Source organism: Suricata suricatta, chromosome 11 (assembly GCF_006229205.1).
Source record: "Suricata suricatta isolate VVHF042 chromosome 11, meerkat_22Aug2017_6uvM2_HiC, whole genome shotgun sequence".
Lineage (NCBI taxonomy): Eukaryota > Metazoa > Chordata > Mammalia > Carnivora > Herpestidae > Suricata > Suricata suricatta.
In genome coordinates this window covers 53,961,908-53,987,015 of record NC_043710.1, presented here as the reverse complement: position 1 = coordinate 53,987,015, position 25,108 = coordinate 53,961,908, and the positions used below count along the sequence as shown (strand labels likewise).

At 41.5% G+C, this 25,108-nt stretch overlaps 1 long non-coding RNA gene and 1 pseudogene across 2 annotated transcripts in view; one reads left to right on the top strand and one right to left on the bottom strand.

The window, feature by feature from the left end:
* The window catches only part of LOC115271640, a 4,359-nt pseudogene extending 588 nt beyond the window's left edge, over window positions 1-3,771 (bottom strand).
* LOC115271648 overlaps window positions 1-25,028 on the top strand; it is a 26,778-nt gene extending 1,750 nt beyond the window's left edge. The window contains exons 2-3 of one of the 2 annotated variants that reach the window (XR_003900037.1): window positions 1,547-1,604; window positions 24,909-25,028. This is a non-coding gene — a long non-coding RNA (uncharacterized LOC115271648). Of the gene's footprint in view, window positions 1-1,546; window positions 1,605-4,970; window positions 5,178-24,908 lie in introns of those variants that run through there. The other variant, XR_003900036.1, reaches the window with a different exon arrangement.
* Window positions 25,029-25,108: the final 80 nt, after the last annotated feature.

The window sequence follows — 25,108 nt, the reverse complement described above, 5'->3', positions numbered from 1 at the left end:
CTGAACGAAGTGGCGCCTGCAGGCGGGCTCCATCTTGCCGCAGTGGTCCAGGTTAAAGTTGTACAGGAGGGAGGGGTCCTGGTGCAGCTGCTGGCTGGTGTTGAGTGAGCAGCAGGCGCTCTTCTTCCAGGGGGTGCACTGGGTGGAGAAGACACTGGACCACATGCCTCCCCCACCACAGCCTTCAGCCTCTCCCTATTTGGTTCTTGCTCTCCTGCCTCAGGTGGGTTGTTCTAGGAAAGTTTACTGTGGAGACCCTCTGTCCTTGGTCTCCAGGAACTCCCATCTTGGGGGAGACTTAGTTACAACAGTGTGATCAGGGGTTCTGGGAGCCAGAGAGAAAACCTGTCTTGAGAGGACATTAGCTATCATTTATGCAGCCCTTCATATTTTATAGAAAGTTCTTTGATTTATTTATTCATTAGAAAATGATTACTGAGTACCTATTTCTATGCCAGTCACTGTTCTGGATGCTGAGAATACAATAGAAAACAAAACAGAAATATGTGTTCATGGAACTTCCATCCTGATCAGGGGAGAAAGACAGTAAGACACTAAAAGAGAAAAAATATAGTGTCCATATATGATCAATTACATGGAGAAAATCACAGCAGGGAATAGGGATGTGGAGTATGGGGTGATTGTTGAAATTTTAAAGAAGGTGGTTGTGAAAAGCCTCACTAGAAAGTGACATTTTGAGCAAAGGAGGAGGGGAATGACCTATGCAGTAGTGTATGTTGGTTAACTTTCTTTGTAGCAAGTATTAAGGTCTGTGTTTCCAGAGGCGAGGCCAGTGCCAGACACGTGGCAGGCCCATAAAAATATTTGCTGAAAAAAATAAGTGAAAGACCTATTTATGATTTCCTAAATCTAAACCCAACTCTATCTTACATACAGATGCACCATATTTTAGCAAGTTTTTAATACAGACTGACTTTTTCAGGGCTGTAAATACTATGAAAAGGAAAGCTATGCAATGTGTTTTGTTTTACTTGGATTATTCACTATTTTAGAAAATTATGTCATCAATGGCAATACTGCTTAGAGTATCTTAAAGCATTTAAGTTGTCAACAGAATACACCTATCTCAATCTTTATTCTTTATTTGTAGCTGCCCCATTCCTAGTGATTGGTGAATAAAAGCAAACATGTGAGGCACCTGGGTGGCTCAGTCAGTTAAGCATCTGACTTTGGCTCAGGTCATGATCTTGTGGTCCGTGGGTTCCAACACCACATCGGACTCTGTGCTGACAGCTCAGACAGAGCCTGGAGCCTGCTTCACATTCTGTGTCTCCCTCTCTGCGCTTTCCTCTCTCACATTCTCTCTCTCTCTCTCTCTCTCAAAAATAAAGATTAAAAACCATAAAGCACTAACTTAAAAAGCAGACATGCTATTTGATAGTGATTTTTAATGGAGTCATATCAGAGAATTGACATATAGGAATTACTTTCTTTGTGCTTCTCTTTTGTAGTACAGATAGTCACGTTGATTTTTTTTTAAGTTAAATGTGCAAATAGGTCCTAATGGCTTTGAATTTTATTTCAGAAAAAGGAGACATGGAATCTCAATGGAGTTGCCACCAACTGGCATCCGCTCATACACAGTGAGTGAATATGCAGCATCTGTGTCCTGTGTCACAGCCGTAAGAGCCCTTGTCCTCTACCCCCGACACTTCATGGACTGGCACATGCTGTATGAGAATCATCCTCCCTGACAGTGTCTTACCCTCTAAAATGCTGGGAGTGCCCACCTCAGTCCTACCCCCATACCACAGGGGCTGCTTATGTCCAGATCTTCTGTGTGTCCTTCTGCTTTTCTGGGCCCATTTCCTTATTTGAGTTCTATTGGGGGAGAACATTATTTCCTACATCGAACGACCACGGGGAATGTAAAATCACGTGTAGAAAACCCAGCACCTCAACAAGTGATCATATCATGTCACTGCTGCCACAGTACCCTCTGAGGAGGCCACCCCTAAATCACCTCAGCCAGAACCCCCCACCCTAGCTTCATCTTCTCCCACGGAGATAACTCAGGACGTGGGGGTATCTGATCAAATAGCCCTTCCCCCACCACCCTGACTTCCTCTTCCCCATTGGAACCAGCCCCCTCCCCAACTCCGGCCACACCTGGTCATGCAGCTTGTCCTCAGGGCCTGGCTTTGTCTTGTGGTGCTTGGCATCCATGCAAACGTTGAGCAGGTCTGTCCTGCTCCGGGCACTGCACATGGAGGCTGTCCAGGCCAGCAGCAGCAGCAGCACAAGTGGTGTCGGTCTCCAGGCCATGTTTTTCTGTCCCTGCAGATGCAGCTGTGGTTAGGGAGGCCAGGGCCTGTGGGAGAGAGCTTCATGCAGGCTCCCCCTAGACCTCCTGCGTCAGTCTCCCCACCTCCACAGTGGAGGATGGTGTCAGGTTGTGTTCCTTTAGTGCTGGGGTCCTGAGGCTCCCTGAAGCCAAAGTAGAGAAGGTTGGCAAAGGGGGCTCCCCACTCCAGGCTTGGCAGGCTCAGAGGAGATCTGGGGTTAGTGGACTGGCTCTGGGGGAGTCTTCCTAACTGGAGGAGATGTTTTTGTGCCCTCATCTTCTCTCAACTTTATGTAAGAAAAGTAATTAACTAGTTCAGGTCCATGCCCTCCTCCCCTGAAAGGGGCCAGGGTTACCCAGTGCCCTCACACCTTGTGCATTAGGCACCGGGTGCCCTGGGCTCCCATGCCAGTGTAGAGACCCTGTTAGCCTGGGGAAGGCAGTGGCCCAGCTCTGCTGAGTTCTCCCCGTCGCTGTGAGGGTCAAGGGATGTAACACATGGGGTGGTATTTGGTTAAATAACAGAAATAGAAAGAGCGGTAGTTTCTAACTTTTGCTTTCTCAGACTTTTTCCTTCCTTCTTCTCGAAAAGTCATTGCCTTCCTCCACCCCATCATGACTTTGGCCTCCTCAGCTCTCTTCAGGCTAATGCGCTTATCCCTGCAGATCCCTACCTTACCCCTCAGAAAACAAGTTCAGAGACCCCTGGACCCAAGAGGGGACAACATAAAAATACCTCATGTTAGAGCAGCCAAATAGATAAGCTCTTAGAGTTATGGGAGTCACCCAGCAAAAGTGACAGCCCGCTTCTCAGTTCCTGATTGACGCTTACTGCCCACTCCCATCTATTCCTGGTCGCCTGGGTGGCTCAGTCAGTTAAGCGTCCAACTCTTGGTTTCGGCTCAGGTCATGACCTCACAGTTCATAGGTTCAAGCCCTGCATCATGCTCTGTGTTGACAGCCTGCACCTCCCTCCCATGTCTTTCTCACTCTCAAAATAAACAAACTTAAGAAAAAGAAAAAAGAGCTATTCCTTTGGGCTCTGTCACAGAAGTACCTGAAGGGATAACAGAGACCGCTTCCTCTCTCTCACCATCCCGACATGCAGCTGATCACCACTAAGCCCTGGTCAAGGGTCCATCCAAAGATCTTTCTGGAATTCACTCCCCTTGACTCTGTGTTTAGGATCAGGTCTTCCCTTCTCCAATTTCTTCCCCTTAGAGTCACCTTCCCAGCAGGAGCCAAAGTGATCTTTCTAAAGAAAGAGCTGCCTCTCCCCTACACACAAACTGGCCAAGTGTCCACAGTGTCCCTGTCCCCCTCCCCTCCTTAGGGCATCTTGCCTGAGCCTCCTTTGCGGCGGGGAGCACACACAGCGGTGTCTGGATTGGCCTCTTCTCAGGCTGGCAGTGGCTCCAGGCCCTTTGACTTTCCCCAGCGGTCTCTGTGCGTAGAAGACTAAGAGGTCTGGTTCGCACAGTGTAATTTCCTCATTCCGCTGCTCTGGCCTTCCCTCTCTTCCAGGCCCCACCCATTCAAGGCTCCATTAGTCTGTCCATACATTCATTCCTGTTTTCATTCAACTCTTTGTTAATTTATTCATCACATGATTCACACATCCAAGATTCATCAAAACCTAGGGAAGCTCTTCTCTAAGGGGGATCTGAATTTGAGGTACCCCACATGGTTGCTTGGATGAAGCTGGCTTGGGGGACATGAGGTGCAGTCGGGATAAAACCCAGGCATTAGGATCAGGTCATGGGTTCCAATGATAGCACTGTCCCTCACATGACCTTGGAAAATGTCACTGAGCCTTTCTGAGCTTTGTTCACTCTCCAGGAGACCGTTGAAAATTATATATGGAAAAACCTGGTAAGCATGAGCGGCTAAAATGATAGCTCTCAGGTTACAAAGGTGGACACAGGTAGAGGTTGAAGTACAGAAGTACAGAAGTCAAGGCTCACAAGGAAAAACGGTCTCAAATCTGAAAAATGATAATATCTCACCACCTAACATTTCTGTAAACATTATTGAACATTTTTTGATAGTCTTAAAAAAATGTGGTGGGGCACCTGGGTGGCTTAGTAGGTTAAGTGTCCAACTCTTTCAGATCAGGTCATGATCTCATGGATTATAGTTCAAGCCCCATACTGGACTCTGCACTGGCAGTATGGAGCCTGCTTGGGATTCTGTCTCTCCCTTTCTCTCCACCTCTCCAGCCTGTGCTCTCTCTCTTTCTTTCAAAGTAAATAAACTTTTTTAAATGTGGTTAAATATACATTATATAAAACTTAACATCTTAATTATTTTTAAGTGTACAGTTCAGTAATTTTAAGTGTATTTATGTTGCTCAATCAATCTCCAGAAACTTTGCATCTTTTAAAACTGCAACCCTATTCCAACTGAGCAACAAAACCCCATTTCCTCCTCTCCCCGGTTCCTGGTAACCATCATTCAACGTTCTGTCTCTATGAATTGATTACTCTAGATATTTCATATAAGTGGGAATCATATAGTATTTGTCTTTTTGTCATTGGCTTATTTCTGTTAGCATAATGTTCTCAAGGTTCATCCATGTGTCAGAATTTCATTTCTCTTTAATAGCCGAATAGTAGTTCATTCTATGTCAGTGCTACATTTTGTTTCTCCATTCATCCACTAATAGATACTGGGATACATCCACCTCTTGGCTATTGTGAAGAATGCTGTCATGAACATGGATGCACAAATATCTTTCGAGGACCTTGCTTTCAGTTCTTTTGAATATATATCCAGACGTGGAAGAGCTCAATCATATGGTAATTCTATCCTTAATTTTTAGGGACCTGACGTAATATTTGCCATAATAGTTGCACAATTTTCCATCCCTACCAACAGTGTACAAGGGTTCTGATTTCTCCACATCTTCACCAACACTTGTTATTTCCTGTTGGCTTTTTGTTTCTTAATAAAAGCTATCCTAGTGGGTGTGAGGTGGTATCTCATTGTGGTTTTGATTTGCATTTCCCTGGTGATGAGTGATGTTGAGCATCTTTTCATAGGCTTGTTGATCATTTGTGTATCTTCTTTGGAGAAATGTCTGTTCAAGTTGTTGGCCCATTTTTAAGTTGGATTCTATGTCTTAAAAAAAACTTTTTGGGGGGGGTGCCTGGGTGGCTCAGTTGGCTAAGTGTCCCTCTTCGGCTCAGGTCATGATCTCATGGTTCATTGGTTTGAGCCCCGCATCAGGCACCTTGCTGAACACTTGCTCAGAGCCTGGGACCTGCTTCAGATTCAGTGTCTCCTTCTCTCTTTGCTCCTCCCTGCTCATACTCTGTCTCACTCTATCTTTCAAAAATAAATAAATGTAAAAACCATTAAAAATAATTTTTTAATGTTTCTTTTTGAGAGACAGAGACAGACAGGGCATGAGTGGGAGCGGGGAAGCAGGGGAAGGGGTGGCGGGAAGCGGGGGTAGTGGGGGGCTGGCAGGGGTGGGACAAAGAAAGAAGGAGATCAGAATCTGAAGCCGGTTCCAGACTCTGAGCTGTCAGCACAGCCTGATGTGGGGCTCAAACTCACGAGCCGTGAGATCATGTCCTCAGCCAAAGTCGGACGCTCAACTGACTGAGCCACCCAGGTGCCCAACTTGTATTATATATTTTTTTATTTGTTGTAGGAGTTCTCTAGTTCTCTATATATTCCAGACTAATCCCTTGTCAGATATATGATTTGCAAAGCTTTTCTCCCATTCTGTAAGTTGCCTTTTCATTCTGTTAACTGTCCTTAGAAGCCCAGTTTCCCATTTTGATGCAGGCCAATTTATCTATTTTTTCTTTTGTTGCCTATGCTTTTGCTGTCATATCCAAGAAATCATTTCCTAACACAATGCCATAAAGCTCTTCCCCTGTTTTCTTTTTTTTTTTAAGAGTTCTATAGTTTTAGGGGTGCCTGGGTGGCTCAGTCTGTTAAATGTCCAACTTTGGCTCTGGTCATGATCTCACAGTTTGTGACTTTGAGACCTGCATTGGGCTCGGCACTGGTGGTGTGGAGCCTGCTTGGGACTCTCTCTCTTCCTCTCTTTCTCTGCCCCTTCCCCACTTGCACTCTCTTTCTCAAAATAAATAAATAAACTCTAAAAGTTTTTTTAGGGGCACCTGGGTGGCTCAGTCAGTTAAGGTACCGACTTCGGCTCAGGTCATGATCTTGCGATTTGTGGGTTTGAGCCCCACGTCAGACTCTGTGCTGACAGCTCAGAGCCTGGAGCTGCTTCTAATTCTGTGTCTCCGTCTCTCTCTGCCCCTTCCCCATTCATGCTCTCTATCTCAATAATAAATTTTAAAAAACATTAAAAATTTTTTTTAGTTTTTAAAAAAATAAAATAGTTCTATAGTTTAAGCTCTTAAATTAGTTCTTTGATCCATTGTGAGTTTAATTTTTATATAAGGGTATAAAATGAGGGTGTCCAACTGTAGTTTTTTGTATATGAATATCTAGCTGTACCCCAGCACCATACATTGAAGACACTATTCTTTCTTCCATTGAATTGTCTTGGCACAATTCAGTTTGTCAAAAATGTGGGTTCTCAGTTCAATTTCATTGACCTACATATCTACCTTTATGCTACTATCACACTGTCTTGATTACTGTAGCTTTGTAGAAAGTTTTTTGTGTGAATCCTCTAATTTTGCTCATTTTCAAGATTCTTTTGACTCTTATGGGTCTCTTTTGTGTCCATATGGATTTTATGATCAGATTGTCAATTTCTCCAAAAAAGCCACCTGGGATTTAGAGACGGATTGAGTTGAACCTGTGGATCAGTTTGGGGAGTAATGCTGTCTTAACCACATTAAATCTCCTGATTGATGAACATGAGCTTTCTTTCCATTTATTTAGGTTTTAAGTTGCTTTCAATGATGTTTTATAGTTTTCAGTGTACAATCTTTTATTCTGTTAAATACACTTCTATGTAGGGGCGCCTGGGTGGCTCAGTTGGTTAAGTGCCGACTTTGACTCAGGTCATGATCTCACGGTTCGTGGGTTCACGCCCCGCGTCGGGCTCTGTGCTGACAGCTAGCTCAGAGCCTGGAGCTTGTCTTTGGATTCTGTGTCTCCCTCTCTCTTTGACCCTCTCCTGTTCACTCTCTCTCTCTCTCTCTCTCTCTCTCTCTCTCTCTCTCTCTCTCTCTCAAAAATAAATTAAAAAATTTAATAATTAAAAAAATCACTTCTGTGTATTTTATTCTTTTTTATGCTACTGTGAATGGATTTAAATTCTTTTTTTAAGTTTTATTTATTTAAGTAATCTCTTCATCTAATGTGGGGCTCAAATTCACAACCCCAAGATTAGGAGTCACATGCTTTTCCAGGGTGCCTGGGTAGCTCAGTTGGTTAAGCATCTTACTCTTGATTTTGGCTCAGGTCATGATCTCATGGTTGGTGAGTTGGAGCCCTGCCTTGGGCTCTGTGCTGACAGTGCAGGGCCTGCTTGGGGCTCTCTCTCTGCCTTTCCCCTCCTCAAAATAAATAAACATTAAAAAAAAATAAAAAGAGTCACATGCTTTTCTGATTGAGCCAGCCAGGTGCCCCTGGAATTATAGTCTTTTTTTTTTTAGGTTTATTTTTTTATTTTGAGAGAGAGAGAAGCACGGGAGGGGCAGAGAGAGAGGGAGAAAAGGAGAATCTCAAGCTGATGGTGCAGAGCCTGATGTGGGCTCAAACCCACAAACTGTGAGATCAGCTGAGGTTGGACACTTACCGTCTGAGCCACCCAGGTACCCCTTAAGTTCATTTTTATATTTTCATTGCAGGTGTATAGAAATATAATTGACTTTTGTATATTGATCTGGTATCCTACAACTTGCTAAACTCACCTATTAGTAATAATGTTTTGTGGATTCCTTAGGATTTCCTATGTACAATGTCATTTCATCTGTGACTAAAAGATTTACTTCTTCCTAGAGAAACATTTCCTAGATGGCATCCCCTTTTATGCCCAGCTTTTGCCTGATTTTCTCCCTGTAGCTGTTAGGCAGCTTTTTAAGCTGTGGAGCACATTGAAATAATAAAGCTTTTTGTAGCAAAAAAAGGAAGGAAGGAAGGAAGAAAGGAAGAGAAGGAGGGAGGGAGGAAGGAAGGAAGGAGAAATAGTTTTACTTCTTGCTTTCCAATCTGGATGCCTTTATTCCTTTTTATTGACTAACAACAGTCTTAACTACAACTTTTTTTAAAATTAATCTCTACACCAAAGTGGGGCTCAGACTCACCACCCTGAAGTCAAGAGTCGTGTGCTCCACTGACTGAGCCAGCCAAGTAGCCATATCTATAACATTTGTACAATGTTGAACAGACATGATGATCATGGATATACTTCCTTATTCCTGATATTAGTGGGAAAGCCATTTGACGATGACTATGATGTTATTTGTACATTTTTCATAGATGACCTTTGTCAGGTTGTGTGAATTCTCTTCTATTCCTAGTTCGTTCAGTGTTGGGTTTTGTTTTGTTTTGAATCATGAAAGTATTTTGGATTCTGTCAAATTATGTTTCAACTGAGATGATCCTGTGGGTTTTGTCCTCTATTCTAGTAATATGATATTTTGAATCAATAGATTTTTGGATGTTAAACTGACTTGCATTCTGGGATTAATCCTATTTGGTCATGATGTATAGCCCTTTTTATATGTGGCTGGATTCAGTTGTGAGTTATTTTTCGTTTTTTGTTTTTGTGTTTTTTTTTTTTTAGAGAGAGAGCATGCAAGCTGGGGAGGGGCAGAGGGTTAGAGAGAGAGAATCTTAAGCAGGCTCCATGCTCAGTGCAGAGCCCGACTTGGGGCTCAATCTCACAACTCTGGGATCATGACCTGAGCCAAAATCAAGAATCAAATACTTGGGGTGCCTGGGTGGCTCAGTTGATTAAGTGTTGACTTTGGCTCAGGTCATGATCTCAGGTTCAAGAGTCTGAGCCCCACATTGGGCTCTCTGCTGTCAGCACAGAGCCCACTTTGGATCCTCTGTCCCCTGCTCCCTCTGCCGGTCCACTGCTTATGTTCACTCTTCTTGCTCTCTCAAAAATAAAATAAACATTAAACAAAAAAATTTTTTTAAAAGTCAGATTCTTAACTGGCTGAGCCACCCAGGCTCCCATGGCTGGATCCAGTTTGATAGTATTTTGTTGAGAAGTTTTATGTCTTTATCCGTAAGGAATATTGGTCTATAGTTTTCTTACAAAGTCTTTGTGTGATTTTGTATCAGAGTAATATTGATCTCACAGAATGAGTTGAGATGTGTTACCTCCTTTTTTTTTTTTTTGGAAGAGTTTCTTTTATGTCCAAGTTTATTTATTTTAGTAATCTCTACACCCAATGTAGGGCTCAAATCCCAGGATTAAGAGTCATCCTATTTCAGGGCACCTGGGTAGCTCACTTGGTTGGGCATCTGACTTCAGCTCAGGTCGTAATCTTGTAGTCCATGAGTTCAAGCCCCTCATCAGGCTCTGTGCTGATAGCTCAGAGCCTGGAACCTGCTTCAGACTCTGTTTCCCACTCACTCTGTCTCTCTCTCTCTCTCAAAAATGAATAAAAACATTAAAAAATAAAAATTAAAAAAAAAGAGTCATGGTATTCCAACTAAGCCAGCCACGTGCCTCCAAAGATTTTCTGAAGGATTGATATTAATTATTCCTTAAACATTTGGTAGAATGCACCACTGAGGCTGTCTGAGCCTGAAGTTTATTTGTGGGAAGTTTTAAGATTATGAATTCAATATCTGCCTGTCACAGGTATATTTAGGTTTTTTTTACTTCTTCTTATGTCATCTTTGGTAGTCTATGTTTTCCTAGGAATTTGGTCATTTCATTTATGGTGTCTAATTTATTGACATACGGTTGTTCACAGTATTCTCTTACAATGCTTTTTATTTCTGTAATAGTGTTGTCTCCTCTTTTATTCATTATATTAGTAATTTGACTTTTCTTTCCTTTTTTCCTTGATCAGTCTAGAGAAAGGGTTTTACATTTTTTATGGGAGAATTCAGTCCATTTATGTATAATGTAATTACTAATGGCGTAGGTTTTATACCTGCAATTTTATTTCTTTTATATATGTATTTTGGGGTTTTTTTGTTCCTATATTTCTCCATTTCTCCCTTCTTTTGTGTTTAGTAGATATTTTCAAATGTACCATTTTAATTACTTTGTTGTTTCTTTTACTGTATTTTTGTAACTTTTTTCTTAATAGTTGCTCTGGGGTTGCAATTAACATCATGATTTATAACAATCTAGTTCAGATTAATATTGAGTTTCAATAATGTTCAAAACTTTACTCCAATATAGCTTCATTCCTTCCCCTACTCATTTGCACCTTGTATTATTGTCTTATAAATTACATCTTTATGCATTATAAGCATATCAATACCATTTTAGGGGCACCTCTGTGGCTCAGTAGGTTGAGCATCAGACTTCAGCTCAGATCATGACCTCATGGTTTGTGAGTTTGAGTCCCGCACCCGGCTCTCTGCTGTCGGTTCAAAGCCCACTTCAGATCCTCTGTCTTCCTACTCTCTCTGCCTCTCCCCCACTTGTGCTTGCTCTCTCTGTCTCTCCTTTAAAAAATACCATTTTATAGTTATCACTTTATGAAGCTATCTTTTCCCATTAGATAAGATAAAAAAAGAGTTACAACATAAAAACATTTATACCGTATTTTATAACTCTCTATGTTGTAACTTTTACTGGTGCTCTTTATTTCTTAATGTGGATTCACTCACTGTCTGGTGTTCTTTCATTTAAGCCTGAAGGACCATCATTAGTATTTCTTATAGGGAAAGTTTGCTAGTGACAAATCCTCTCAGCTTTGGTTTATTTGGTTATGTCTTCATTTCTCCTTCACTTTGAAGAATATTTTTTTGGTTATAAAATTCTGGGATGACAGTCTTTTTCTTTCATTACTTTGAATATTTCACCCCACTGCCTCCTAGGTTCTAGTGAGACATTAACAATTGATCTTACTGAGGATCCTTTATAAATGATAAGTCAATTTTCTATTGCTGCTTTCAGAAGTCTCTCTTTATAGTCTAATAGTTTGACTCTGATGTGTTTAAGTGTGAATTTATTTGAGTTTCTCTTAGCTGGAGGTCACTGAGCTTAAATGTATAGATTAATTTTTTATATAAAATTTGAGTGGTTTTGGTCTTGATTTCTCCAAATATTATTTATGTCCTTATTCTCTTTCTAGGACTCCCATTGTGCATATTTTGGTATGCTTGATGGTATTCCCACATGTCCCCGTGGTTCTGTCACTTTTCTTCATCCTGTTTGTTCTTAAGAATGGACAATTTCTGGGGTGCCTGGGTGGTTCAGCTGGTTATTTTGGCTCAGGTCATGATCTCACGGTTTGTGGGTTCAGGCCCCACATCAAGCTCTGTGCTGACAGTATGGAGCCTGCTTGGGAATCTCTCTCTTCCTCTCTCCCCCTCCTCCTCCCCCACTCATGTGCTCTTACACTCTCTCTCTCAAAATAAGTAAGTAAACTTAAAAAAATGGACAATTTCTATTTCCAAGTCTGTAGATTCTTTCTTCTACCACTTCCAAACTGCTGCTGAGCACCTATAGTAAAAACTATTGTAAAATAACACTTTACTTTTTCTTAAAATAGAAGCTTACGGTTCATAACAAAATCGAGGAGAAGGCATAGGGACCCCCGTATGCCCGCTGTCTCCAGACGTGCATGTCTTCCTCCATTATCTGCACTATGATGTCCCCAACCAGGGCAATGCGTTTGTTAGAGCTGATAAACCCACACTGACACATCTTAATTACCTGAAGTCCACAGTGTAGATTATGGTTCACTCTTGGTGTTGTGCATTCTTTGGGTTTGGACAAATGTATAATGACATGTGTTATTATCATACAGAGTGTTTTCATTGCCTAAAAATACCCTCTGCTCTGGGACACCTGGCTGACATATTCAGTAGTAGAGCATGTGACTTTCAGGATTGTAAGTTTGAGCCCCACACCAGGTATACAGATTACTTAAAAAAAAAAAAAAATCTTAAAAAAAAAAAACACCTCTCTGCTCTGCCTATTTATCCCTCCTTCTCCCCAGCCCCCAACAACCACTGATCTTCACCATGCCTTCTAGTTTTTGCCTTTTCCAGAATGTCATATAGTCGGAATCATATAGTCTGTAGCCTTTTCACGTTGGCTTCTTTCACTTAGTATGCATTTAAGGTTCCTTCATGTCTTTTCATGGCTTGATGGTTCATTTATTTTTAGTACTGAATAACATTCCATTGTCTGGATGTACCACGGTTCTTTTATCCATTCACTTACTAAAGGATAGCTTGGTTGCTTCAACATTTGACAATTATGAATAAAGCTGCTATTAACACCTATGTGCAGATTTTTGTGTGGACATAAGTTTTTGACTCCTGTGGAGAAATACTGGATTATATGGTAAGAACATGTTTACTTTTATTAAGAAACTACCAAACAGTCTTTCAAAGTGGCTGTATCATTTTGCATTTTCACTGGCGATGAATGAGAGTTCCTGTTGCTGCACATTCTCACCAGCATCTGGTGTTAGCAGTGTTTCAGATTATGGCCATTCTAACAGGTGTCTGGTGGTATTTCATTGTTGTTGATTTTTCAATATTTTTAAAGGTTAGTTATTTTTGAGAGAGACAGTGAGAGAGTAGAGGAAGGGCAGAGAGAGGGAGACACAGAATCTGAAGCAGGCTCCAGGCTCCGAGCTGTCAGCACAGAGCCCGATGCAGTGCTTGAACTCATGGACTGTGAGATCATGCCCTGAGCCTAAGTTAGAGGCTTAACCAACTGAGCCACCCAGGTACCCCTCACTGTTATTTTTATTTGCATTTACCTGAAGATATATAATGTGGAGCATCTTTACGTATGTTTATTTGCCATCTGTGTATCTTCTTTGCTGAGGTGTCTGCTAATTAAGGTCTTTGGCTTATTTTTAATCAGGTTGTTTATTTTCTTATTGTTGAGTTTTAAGAGTTCTTTCTATTTTAGAAAACAGTCCTTTATTAGATATGTCTTTTGCAAATATTTCGTCCCAATCTGTGACTTGTCTTTTCATTCTCTTAATATTTTTTACAGAGCAGAAAAGTTTTTAAAAAAATTTTTAATGTTTGTTTATTTTTGAGAGAGAAAGAGGCAGAGTGCAAGTGGAGGAAGGGCAGAAAGAGAGGGAGACACAGAATCCAAAGCAAGCTCCAGGCCTGACACAGGGTTAGAACTGCAAGATTGTGACCTGAGCTGAAGGCAGACGCTTAAGGGACTGAGCCACTCAGGCACCCCAGAAAATTATAATTTTAATTAAGACCAGCTTATCAGTTATTTATTTCATGGATCATGGCTTTCGTTGTGTATCCTTTTTTTTCTTTAATGCTTATTTTTGAGAGAGAGAAAGCATGAGCAGGGGCCGGGCAAAGAGAGAGAGACAGAGGTTCCAAAGAGAGCTCTGTATTGACAGCAATGAGCCCCCCTTGGCTGGAGCTCACAAACCATGAGGTCACGACCTGAGCCTAAGTCCAATGATCAACTGACGGAGCTACCCAGAATCTTCTGATTCTGTATCTTAAAAGTCATCACCAGGGGAATGTGGGTGGCTCAGCTAAAGCATCCACCTCTTAATCTTAGTTCTGGTCTTGATCTCAGAGTCATGAGTTTAAGCCCCACATTAGGCTATGTGGGGCTCAGAGCTTAGAGCTTAGAGCCTGCTTCGGATTCTGTGTCTCCTTCTTTCTCTCTGCCTCTCCCCTGCTTGTGCTCTGGCCCTCTCCCAAAAATAAAATAATAAAATAAAATAACATTTAAAAAAACACAAAAAACAAAGTCATCACAAAACCCAGGTCACCTAGGTTTTCTTATACATTATCTTCCAGGAGTTTGATAGTTTTGCATCTGTGATCTATTCAGGTCTGTGATCCATTTTAAATTACTTCTTGTGCCTTCACGAAAAGTGTGACATGTATCTAGATTTATCATTTTGGTATGTGGTGTCCAGTTGTTACAGTAACATTTGTTGAAAAGCTTCTCTGTTCCATTTTATTGCCACTGTCCCTTTGTCAGAGATCAGTTGATTATACTTATGTGAGTGAATTTGTGGACTCTGTATTTTGTTCCATTAATCTCTTTGTTTATTCTTTTACCAACACCACATTGTCTTTTTTTTAATGTTTATTTTTTGAGGGAGGGAGAGAGAGAGAGAGAGAGAAAGCTGGTGAGGAAGGGGCAGAGAGAGAGGAGACAGTGGACCTAAAGCCAGCTCCTCGATGACAGCAGAGAGCCTGATGCGGGGCCCAGCTCAGGAGCCCTGAGATCATGACCTGCGCAGAAGTCAGACACTTGATGCCTAACCGACTGAGCCACCCAGGTGCCCCCACATTGTCCTGATTACTGTAGCTTTGCAGTAAGTTTTGAAGTCAGATATTGTCATTTGTCCAACTTCGTTCTTCTCAATATTGCGCTGGCTATTCTGGGTCTTTTGCATCTCCATATAAACCTCAGAATCAGTTTGTCAGTTTCTACCTAGTAACTTGCTGGGATTTTGATTGGGAGGCATTGGATCTATAGATCAAGTTGGGCACAACTGACATCTTGACTATATTGAGTCTTCCTTACATGAGATATCTCTCCTTTATTTAGTTCCTTGATTTCATTCATCAATTTTGTAGTTTTCCTCACATAAATTTTATATATAGTTTGTTAGATTTATACCTATGAATTTCATTTTTCTAGATGCTATTATAAATGATATATATTTTTTAATTTCAAATTCCACTTGTTCATTGCTAGTATGTGGGAAGGCAGTTGATCTCTACATATTAACTTCAGCCTTGCTATAATCACTTATTAGTGCCAGAGATTTTTTTTGGTCATTTCTTCAGATTTTCTTTTTTCTTTTATTAAAATGTTTTAAAACATTTATTTATTGATAGTTTATTTTTGAGACAGAGAGACAGAGCACAAGTTGGGGAGGGACAGAGAGAGAGGGAGACATAGAATCTGAAACAGGGTCCAGGCTCTGAGCAGTCAGCACGGAACCTGACATGGGGCTCACACCCACAAACTGTGAGATCATGACCTGAGCTGAAGTCAGGTGCTTAACTGACTGAGCCACCCAGGCACCCCAACATTTATTTATTCTTTAGAGACAGAGAGAGACAAGGTGTGAGTAGGGAAGGAGCAGAAAGTAAAAGAGACACAGAATCTGAAGCAAACTCAAGGCTCTGAACTGTCAGCATAGAGCCCAATGCAGGCCTCGAACTCACAAACCATGAGATCATGGCCTGATCTGTAGTTGGACACTTAACTGACTGAGCCACCCAGGAACCCTTCTTTTTTATTAAAAAAAGTTTTAAAATGTTTATTTACTTTGAGAGAGAGAGAGAGAGAGAGAGAGAGAGAGAGAGGGAATGAGTGAGGGAGGGGCAGAGAGAGGGAGACACAGAATCTGAAGCAGGCTCCAGGCTCTGAGCTGTCAGCACAGAGCTGGACGTGGGGCTTGAACCTACAAACCGCAAGATCATGATCTAAGCAGAAGTAGGATGCTTAACCAACTGAGCCACCAGGCACCCCAGATTTTCTATATAGATGAATATGTCATCTATGAACAAGGATACTTTATTTCTACCTTTCCAATCTGCACCTTTTATTTCCTTTTCTTGTGCTGATGCATTAGCTTGAACTTTCAGTACAATGCTGAGAAGTGGTGAGAGGAGACCTCCTTCCCTTGTACCTGATCTTAATGGGAAACTTTCAAGCTTCTCACCGTTGAGTGCGTTAGCTTTACATCCATCCGACTCTTGATTTCAGCTCAAGTCATGATCCCAGCATCCTGTGATCAAACCCTGTATTAGGCTCTGTTCTGAGCATGGACCTTGTTTAAGATTCTCCTTCTCTCTTTCTCTCTACCTCTACCTGTCTCCCCCCACTTGCACTCTCTCTCTCTCTCTCTCTCTCTCTCTCTCTCTCTCTCTCTCTCTCTCTCAAAAAAAAAGGAAGTTTGTTAGCTCTAGGTTTTTTGGTAGATATTCTTTATCAAGTTGAGCAGTTGAGCAGTTTCTAGGGAATATTTCATTTCAGTTATTGTTCTCTTCTACCCCTAATTTCTATTTCAGTTTTTAAATAATTTTTATTTCTTTGTTTTAAGTAGGATCCATGCCCAATGTGGGGCTTGAACACGTGACCCTGAGATCAGGAGTTGCATGCTTTACTGATTGGAGCCATCTAGGTGTCCCAATAATTTTTATTTCTTTATTGTCATTCTCTATTTGGTGAGACATAATTTTCATATTTCCTTGAATTCTTTAGACATAGTAGTTTCCTCTAGTTCCTTTTTTTTTTTTTGAAGTAAGCTCTACACTCAACATGAGGCTTGAACTCATGACCCTGAGATCAAGAGTTGCATGCTCCACCTACTGAGCCAGCCAGCCACCCCTAGTTCCTATTTAGAAGAGCTGATTTAAAGTCTTCGTCTAATAAGTCCAGTGTCTGGGCTTCCTCAGGGACAGTTTCTACTGACTCCTTTTCTCTCCCTGTGTATGACTCACATTTTCCTGTTTCTTTGCGTGTCTCATGTTTTTTGTTAAAAATTGGGTAATTTTTTAAAAAAGGTTTTATTTTTAAGTAATCTCTACATTTCATGTGTGGCTCTACTTCACAACCCTGAGATCAAGGGTTGCACACTCCATCAACTGAGACAGCCAAGTCCTCAAAAACTGGGTGTTTTAATTAATGGCAACTCTGGAAATCAGATCCCCCCCCCCCCAAACATGGCTTGAGTAGTTGCTGCTTATTTGTTTACTGACTTTCATGAGCTAATTCTGTAGAGTCTTATTTTCTTTGTCATATGCGGTCACTGAAGTTTTCTGCCTGGTTTGCTTAGTGGTCAGTTAATGATTGGACAGAACTTTCATTAAATGCCTGGAAGCAGTAAGTTTTCTACTTTTTACCAAGGGTTCAGGCGAGCCTTCACCACTCTGGCCATTTATTCTGCCATATCCCTCACTTCCTGCCTGAGCAGGACCTCAGGCTCACCAGAGTTGATGGAGAGATTGGAGCTTCCTCAGGTATTTCCTGGATGTACTCACAGTTCTGTGAACATTTGCGGATTCCTAGATCCCCAGGTAATGTCCGAGATTTTCATAGCCCTCCATCGACATTTCATTCCCCAATATTCCTCTCAAGTTTTTTAGCCAGCCTCTCGTTTGCTTCAGCTGGTGTTTCTGCCTCCGGCAGCTGGGATGTCAATTTGCTGCTAATTGTTTAGATAAACAAAATAGAGGTTCTTGCTGTGGGGGCTCTGAATTGGGTCAAATAAAGACTAGCCCTGTGAATGGGACTCTTAAAGGGAGCATTCAGATAGATCAAACAGTGACAGTTCTCTAGGGATGGTGCTGTCTGGGGAGCTCCACACCCATGCTGCCCCCTCTAGTGGCTAATCGGCCACTCGTTTTCAAAGTTAGTGTCGCTGTGAGGCTGCCAGATTGTGGAGCTACTGTGGAGGATGGGGAAGAAACCGGGCAAAGCGCCACAAAGCTCACTGTTCCTGTAGACATTTGACCATTTTTCTTGAACAAATTCTCCTTCGATTTTTGAAAGCTTTGGTTTTCCAGACTCCAAAAAAAACGATTTTGACCATTTTTACCAGGGTTATTGCTTTTATGGAGGAGCAGATTTTCAGCTGTCCTTACTCTGCTGTTCCAGAAGTGCTTCTTCAGACTACTTGTATTTTTTAATTTTAATTTTATTTTTTTTCAGACTACTTGTATCTTAAGAAGTATAAATGTTCAGATGCTATGGTTGCTCATAAGAAAAATGATCTTTGAGGAGCACCTGTGTGGCTCCATCAGTTAAGTGTCTGACTCTTGATCGCAGCTCAGGTTTTGATCTCTGGATAGTAAGGTCAAGCCCCATGTTGGGCTCCACACTAGGCATGGAGCCTACTTAGGTAAAAGAAAAAGAAATTTGATCTTTGAGTATATAGTCTATCCTTAATATGAAGAAATAAAAGTTATTTTGGCTTCTCATGTGTTTTCCCTTTATAGCACAGCTTAAGTCCTTGCATAACGTGAAAGTGAACTTTCACTTCTTAGGAAGCATGTTAATTTTTCATGACTCACTTCATCCATCCCCTTGGGTCAAGATATAACAGAAGACAATAGGATTCCTGACTTCTAGAGAAGTTAACATTTTTAATGTTCTAAAATATAAAATTATAAAATATAATTTTCTTATTAATAACACAACCAAGGCTAAGGCTATTTCCCAACAACACTTTTTTCTGTTCCCCTTCTCCAAGATCAGCCCCTAAATTCAGAATAACAAAATTATCAAGGCGTCTTTTACACCAAAATTGTCTTGGCACTTCCCAGACAGCTGTTAGGATCCACAAAACTTCTGCTCTCTCACAGTACGGCACTCGGAAGGAGAGGCTGCAAGGAGGGCTGCTAAAAATAGTTAGGTATGGTTGGTATGCTCCATGTTTTTAAAATTAGCCCATCACTATTCTAAAGAGCTGCGTGGGGGCACCTGGGTGACTCGGTCAGTTGAGGATCCACCTCTTAGTTTCCGCTCAGGTCATGATCTCACGGTTTGTAAGACTGAGCCCCGCGTCAGGCTCTGTGCTGACAGCACAGAGCCTGCATGGGATTCTGCCCCCCAGCCCCCACCTCTCTGCCCCTCTCCCACTTACACGCTTGCTCTCTCTCTATGTCTCTCTCTCTCAAAAGAAACAAATGAACAAACAAACAAAAGAGCTGCCCTGTTCATCATGTCCACAATGTAGAGAAAGATATCAAAACAAAGAGCCAAGTTCATTCTTTCTAGATGACTTTTATACAGGGTCAAGTTTGTGGCTATGAGTGTTCAGTGATTGCAGACTTCCCCAAATTGGTAAAAACATACTCGTGGTCACATACAAAGGTTTGCATGATGCCTATCAACAAGTTTATTTCCAAGATCATTTTATGCCTTTGTTTAAAATAACTTTTTACTATTGATAGTAATTTTGGTGTACATCTTACAAAAATAAACTGTAAGACCCTCAAGATTTCTAAATATATCCACTGTCCATGTCATCCAGAGCTCAAGGCAATTAAGAGAGGACAAATAGAGGGGCACCTTGGTGGCTCAGTCTGTTAAGTGTCTGACTTCAGCTCAGATCATGATCTCACGGTTCACGGGTTCAAGCCCCACATCGGGCTCCATGCTGACAGCTAGCCCAGAGCCTGGAGTCTGTCTTTGGATTCTGTGTCTCCCTCTCTCTCTGACCCACCCCTACTCATGCTTTCTCTCTCTCTCTCTCTTTGAAAAATAAATAAATATATTTTTAAAAAGAGAGGACAAATAGAATTACCAAAAATAAATTGGTTGTGAAAGTAACTCTCCTTCCCCAGGTTCTAATAATATTTTCCCTTCAAAGTAGCCATCAACTGAGACTTCATGAAATGCAGCAATCATTAGTAGCATCATGCTCTATTGTCTTATGCCTCGGTGAAACTTCTCTCTTTCACTCTAATATTGGACAGTAATAGGTGTCTAGATCATTCGGTCCTGTCAAAAAGGAGGTTCTATTCTCTCCTTTTGTTTTCCTTTTTTTTTTTTTTTAATGTTTATTGATTTTTGAGAGAGAGAGAGGCCGAGCATGAGCAGGGAAGGGGCAGAGAGAGGGAGACACAGAATCTGAAGCAGCCCCCAGGCTCTGAGCTGTCAGCACAGAGCCCAACACGGGGCTTGAACCCAGACCGTGAGATCATGACCTGAGCAGAAGTCGAACGCTCAACCGACTGAGCCACCCAGGTGCCCCTCTCCTTTTGTTTTCCTAAAGATCCTGCCATAATCGATAGAACAGACTGATGGGTCTGACGTCACGACCATAGCTAACCCTTGGATGATGTAACCCATCAGAGCTCTGAGACTTGAAGTTACCAGAAAAATTCCAGCCCTAAAACAGAAGACTTCTATGGAGGGAGAGGCTAACCCACAGACAAGCAGCAGGAATATTTTAAAAGGAATTGGTGAAATTGAGAAGGAGATACGGTTGTGGTTATTACGTTGGTATTTTTGGTTATGTGCTTCATGATCTTTTTTTGATTAGTCATATGATGTAGCCCTTTTTCTCTCCCCTGGCTCTGGTTTCTAACCCTCAATTTAGTAGACCATACTTGTGCCAACTGGAATAAACCCTCTCTCTAAAAACATCCTTGGTCAATAGGCCACACTCCTAAATATCTCTACTGGCACTTCCCAGATCACACCACACGCGGACTCCTTCCCTTGACTGCTCCATTGTCCCAAGCAATCTCTCAACAGCTTGTTGTTGTTTATTGTTGTTGTTTTTCATTTTAAAGAGCATGTGGGGCGCCTGGGTGGCTTAGTTGGTTAAGCAGCCAACTTTGACTCAGGGCACGATCTCACGGCTCATGAGTTCCAGCCCTGCATGGGGCTCTGTGCTGACAGCTCAGAGCCTGGAGCCTGCTTCAGATTCTGTATCTCCCTCTCACTCTGACCCTCCCCTGCTTGCTCACACTCGCTCGCTCTCTCTCTCTCTCTCTCTCTCTTCCTCTCTCTCTCTCTCTCCCTTTTTCAAAAATAAACATTTAAAAATCTTTAAATAGGGGCTCCTGAGTGGCTCAATTGGTTAAGTGTCCAACTTCAGCTCAGGTCATGATCTCACGGTTTGTGGGTTTGAGCCCCACGTCGGGGTCTGTGCTGACAGAACAGAGCTTGGAGTCTGCTTCAGATTCGGTCTCCCTCTCTCTCTGCCCCTCCTCCACTTATGCTCTGTTTCTCTCTGTATCAATAATAAATAAACATAAAGAAATTTTAATTTTTTTTAAATAAAAATAAAGAGCATGTGAATTGGGGACAGGGACAGAGAGAGAGAGAGAGAGAGAGAGAGAGAGAGACAGAGAATCTTAAGCAGGCTCTGTGCTCAGCACAGAGACCGATGTGGGTTTCCATCCCATGCCTCTGGGATTATGACCTGAGCTCAAATCAAGAATGAGCTCAAATCAAGAATCAGACACACAATCAACTGAGCCACCCAAGCACCCCATCTCTCAAAGTTTATGATGTGATTGAACTTGTTTCTGATGATAGATTTTTATGGAACGAGCTGCTGAATTCCTCAGAATATGTCACCTCATGAGCATACCTCCCAGAAATTCAGAGTCAGATGAGAGTCTTTATATGCTGTGCCATTGCAGGGGAGAGCGTCATATAGGTAATCATTCATCCACTCCTTTGGCAGATCATAAAATTTACCCATTTAAAGTTTATAAATATTTTCCCAAGTAGTACAACCTCACCGTAAATGAGTTTTAGAACATTTTCATGCCCCCTCAGGCCCATTTATAATTAATATTGATTCCCAAATCCCAGCCCCAGGAAACCACTAATCTACTTTGTCTCTATAAATTTGCCTTTTCTAGGGTTTTCATACAAATGGAGTTTCACTTAGCAAAAGTTTTTTTTCAAACAAAAATTAAGTTTCTTTTAATTAAGTAACATAAAGAGTTGTTTTCTTTCCCTTCCTTATCCTATTCCTCTCAAAGTATGCCTCCAACATTGATTGTTTCCTTTAGTTAGTAACAGATTTTGTTTCTTTAGCCCAATCATTTAGCAACATGTTAACAATCATTCAAAATGGTTCTACATACAGGTGCAGTCTAAGAAAGGGGAACTCCGTACCTCCTTTGTACATGTTGGACAAAAGACGCCCCAAGGAGTAGGGTCTTGGGAGATAAGTCAGGAAAGGAGTAGTTTAAGTTGTTCTAGCATTTACATTTTCAAATGTTTTTCAAAGCTCTTTTAAAAACTCAAATAATTCTAACCTACACAGAACAATGTTATCTTTTTTTTTAAATAGTTTATTACAAAGTTGGTTTCCATATAACACCCAGTGCTTTTCCCCACAAGTGTCCCCCTCCACGAACATCACCCCCTTTCTCCTTCTCCCCTCCCCACTCAGCCCTCAGTTTGTTCTCAGCATTCAAAAGTCTCTCATGATTTGCCTCCCTCCCTCTCCCCAACTCTTTCCCCCCCCTTCCCCTTCCCATGGTCTCCTATTAAGTTTCTCCTGCTAGACCTATAAGTGAAAACATATGGTGTCTGTCCTTCTCTGCCTGACTTATTTCGCTTAGCATGACTCCCTCCAGGTCCATCCATTTTGCTACAAATGGCCAGATTTCACAAAAGTGTTTTTAAGGTTCATCCATGGCATTAGCCTGTGTCAGCAGTTTGTTACTTTTTATTGCTAAATAATATCCCACCTGTATGGTACAATATATTTTGTCTGTCCATTGCTCCGTTGATAGACATTTAGGTTATTTTAAGTCTTAACCTATTCTGAATAATGCTTCTTCTTTTTAAATATTTATTTATTTATTTCAAGAGAGAGAGCATGAGCAGGGGAGGGGCAGGAGAAAGGGACACAGAGAATCCCAAGCAGGCTCTGCACTGTCAGCACAGACCCTGATACGGGCCCAAACACATCAACTGTGAGATCATGACTCTACCAAAATCAAGAGTTGGACGTTCAACTGACTGAACCACCCAGGCACCCTTCTGAATAATGCTTCTATGAACATTCACATACAAGTGTTTCTGTGGATTTATATTTCATTTCTCTTGGGTAGATGCTTAGAAGTGGAATTGCTGAGTTGTAAGGCAGTTCTTACATGTAACTGTTTTTGAAACTGCCACACTGTTTTCCAAAAGACAGTACCATTTTACATTTCTTTCAGCAATGTATCAGGGTTCCAATTTTTCCACATCCTTCCCAACATTTTTATTGCCTGCTTTTTTTTTATTACAGCCATTCTCGTGGGTATGAAATGGTATCTTATTATGGTTTTAATTTGCATTTTTCTAATGACTAATGAATGGTATCAAGCATCTTTTCACATTCTTTTTTTAAAAAATTGTTCAATGTTTTTTTATTTATTTTTGAGAGACAGAGGGAGAGACAGTGTGAGCAGGGGAGGGTCAGAGAGAGAAGGAGACACAGAATCTGAAGCAGGCTCCAGGCTCTGAGCTAGCTGTCAGCACAGAGCCCAACACGGGGCTGGAACCCACAAACCGTGAGATCATGACCTGAGCTGAAGCTGGACACTTAACCGACTGAGCCACCCAGGCACCCCTCTTTTCACATTCTTATTAGCCACTTGTGTAACTTCTTTGATGAAATGTCTGTTCATTTCTTTTGCCTGTTATTTGAGTTGTTTGTTTTCTAACTATTGAGCTGTAAGCATTATTTATATATTATGGATACAAATCCTTTATCAGTATGTTTTCCAGATATGTCCTCCAATCTGTAACTTGTCTTTTAATTTTCTTAAAATTTATTTTAATGTTTATTTTTGAGAGGTAGAATGTGAGTGGGGGAGGGGCAGGGGGGGGTGGAGACACAGAATCTGAAGCAGGATCCAGGCCCTGGCTGTCAGCATAGAGCCCAACGCAGGGCTCAAACTCATGAGCCATGAGATCATGACCTGAGCCAAAGTCAGACGTTCAACTGACTGAGCCACCTGGGTCCCCTAATTTTCTTGATGGTATATTTTGAAGTGCAGAGGTCTTGGAATTTTGATGATATCCAGTTTATCAATTTTTTTCGTCAAAGACTGTTTTTGGTCCAACAGAACATAGTCCATCTTAAAAAAAAAATGAAAGAAAACAGAAAAAAATACACAGTCCATCTGTAGAATAGGTAGAAGTGTTTTAAGTTGTCTCTGCACCCAACGTGAGGCTCAAACTCACGACCCTGAGATCAAGAGGTGCACGCTCCACCGACTGAGTCGGCCAGGTGTCCCAGCATAAGTTTTAATCTAGGAAATCGTTGCCTAACACAAGGTCTGTTCAATATTCTCCTGTTTTCTTCTAGAAATTTTATTTTAGCTATCATATTTAAAAAAAATTTTTTTTTGTTTATTTTTGAGAGACAGAGAGAGAGTGTATGCGGGGGAGGGGCAGACAGAGAGGGAGACCCAGAATCCAAAGCAGGCTCCTGGCTCTGACTTGTCAGCACAGACCCCAATACAGACCTCAAACTCACTAATTACCAGATCATGACCCGAGCTGAAGTTGGACACTTAACCGGCTAAGCCATCCAGGTGCCTCTTAGCTGTCACATTTAAGTCTATGATCCTTTTGAATTAATTTTCTGTATATGGTATGAGTTGAAGGCCATACCATAAGTTCACCTTTTTGTGTGTGGATATTCAACTGTCGCAACATATTTGTTGAACACACTATCCTTTCCCCTGAAAGAATTGCCAGCTTTGTCAAATATCAATTAAATATAAATACAAGGATTTATTTCTGGACTCTCAGTTCGGATCCATTAATCTCTATGGCAGTCCTTATGCCAGTACCACTGCTGAGGAGGTCTTAATATGGAAAATTATTAATACATTGTGCAATCTAATGACTCCTCAGAACTCCAGAATGGCAACTCCAGAAATTGGGACTCAGACAAATACTCTTATAAATGGTTCAGAAACAGCACAATAAGCTAAGCCTTTAATAAGGCATGTTGGCTTGAAGGTGATTCTGATCTTAAATTTCACTCATTCTTTTTTTTTTTTTTTAAAGATTTAATTATTTTTAAGAGAGAGTACAAGCAGTGAAGGGACACAGGGGCCAGGGAGGACAGAAGATCTGAAGTGGGCTCTGCGCTGACACCAGTGAGCCTGATGCAGGGCTTGAACTAACCGAGCCATGAGAGCATGACCTGAGCTGAAGTCAGATGCTCAACCGACTGAGCCACACAGGTGACCCCAAATTTCACTCAT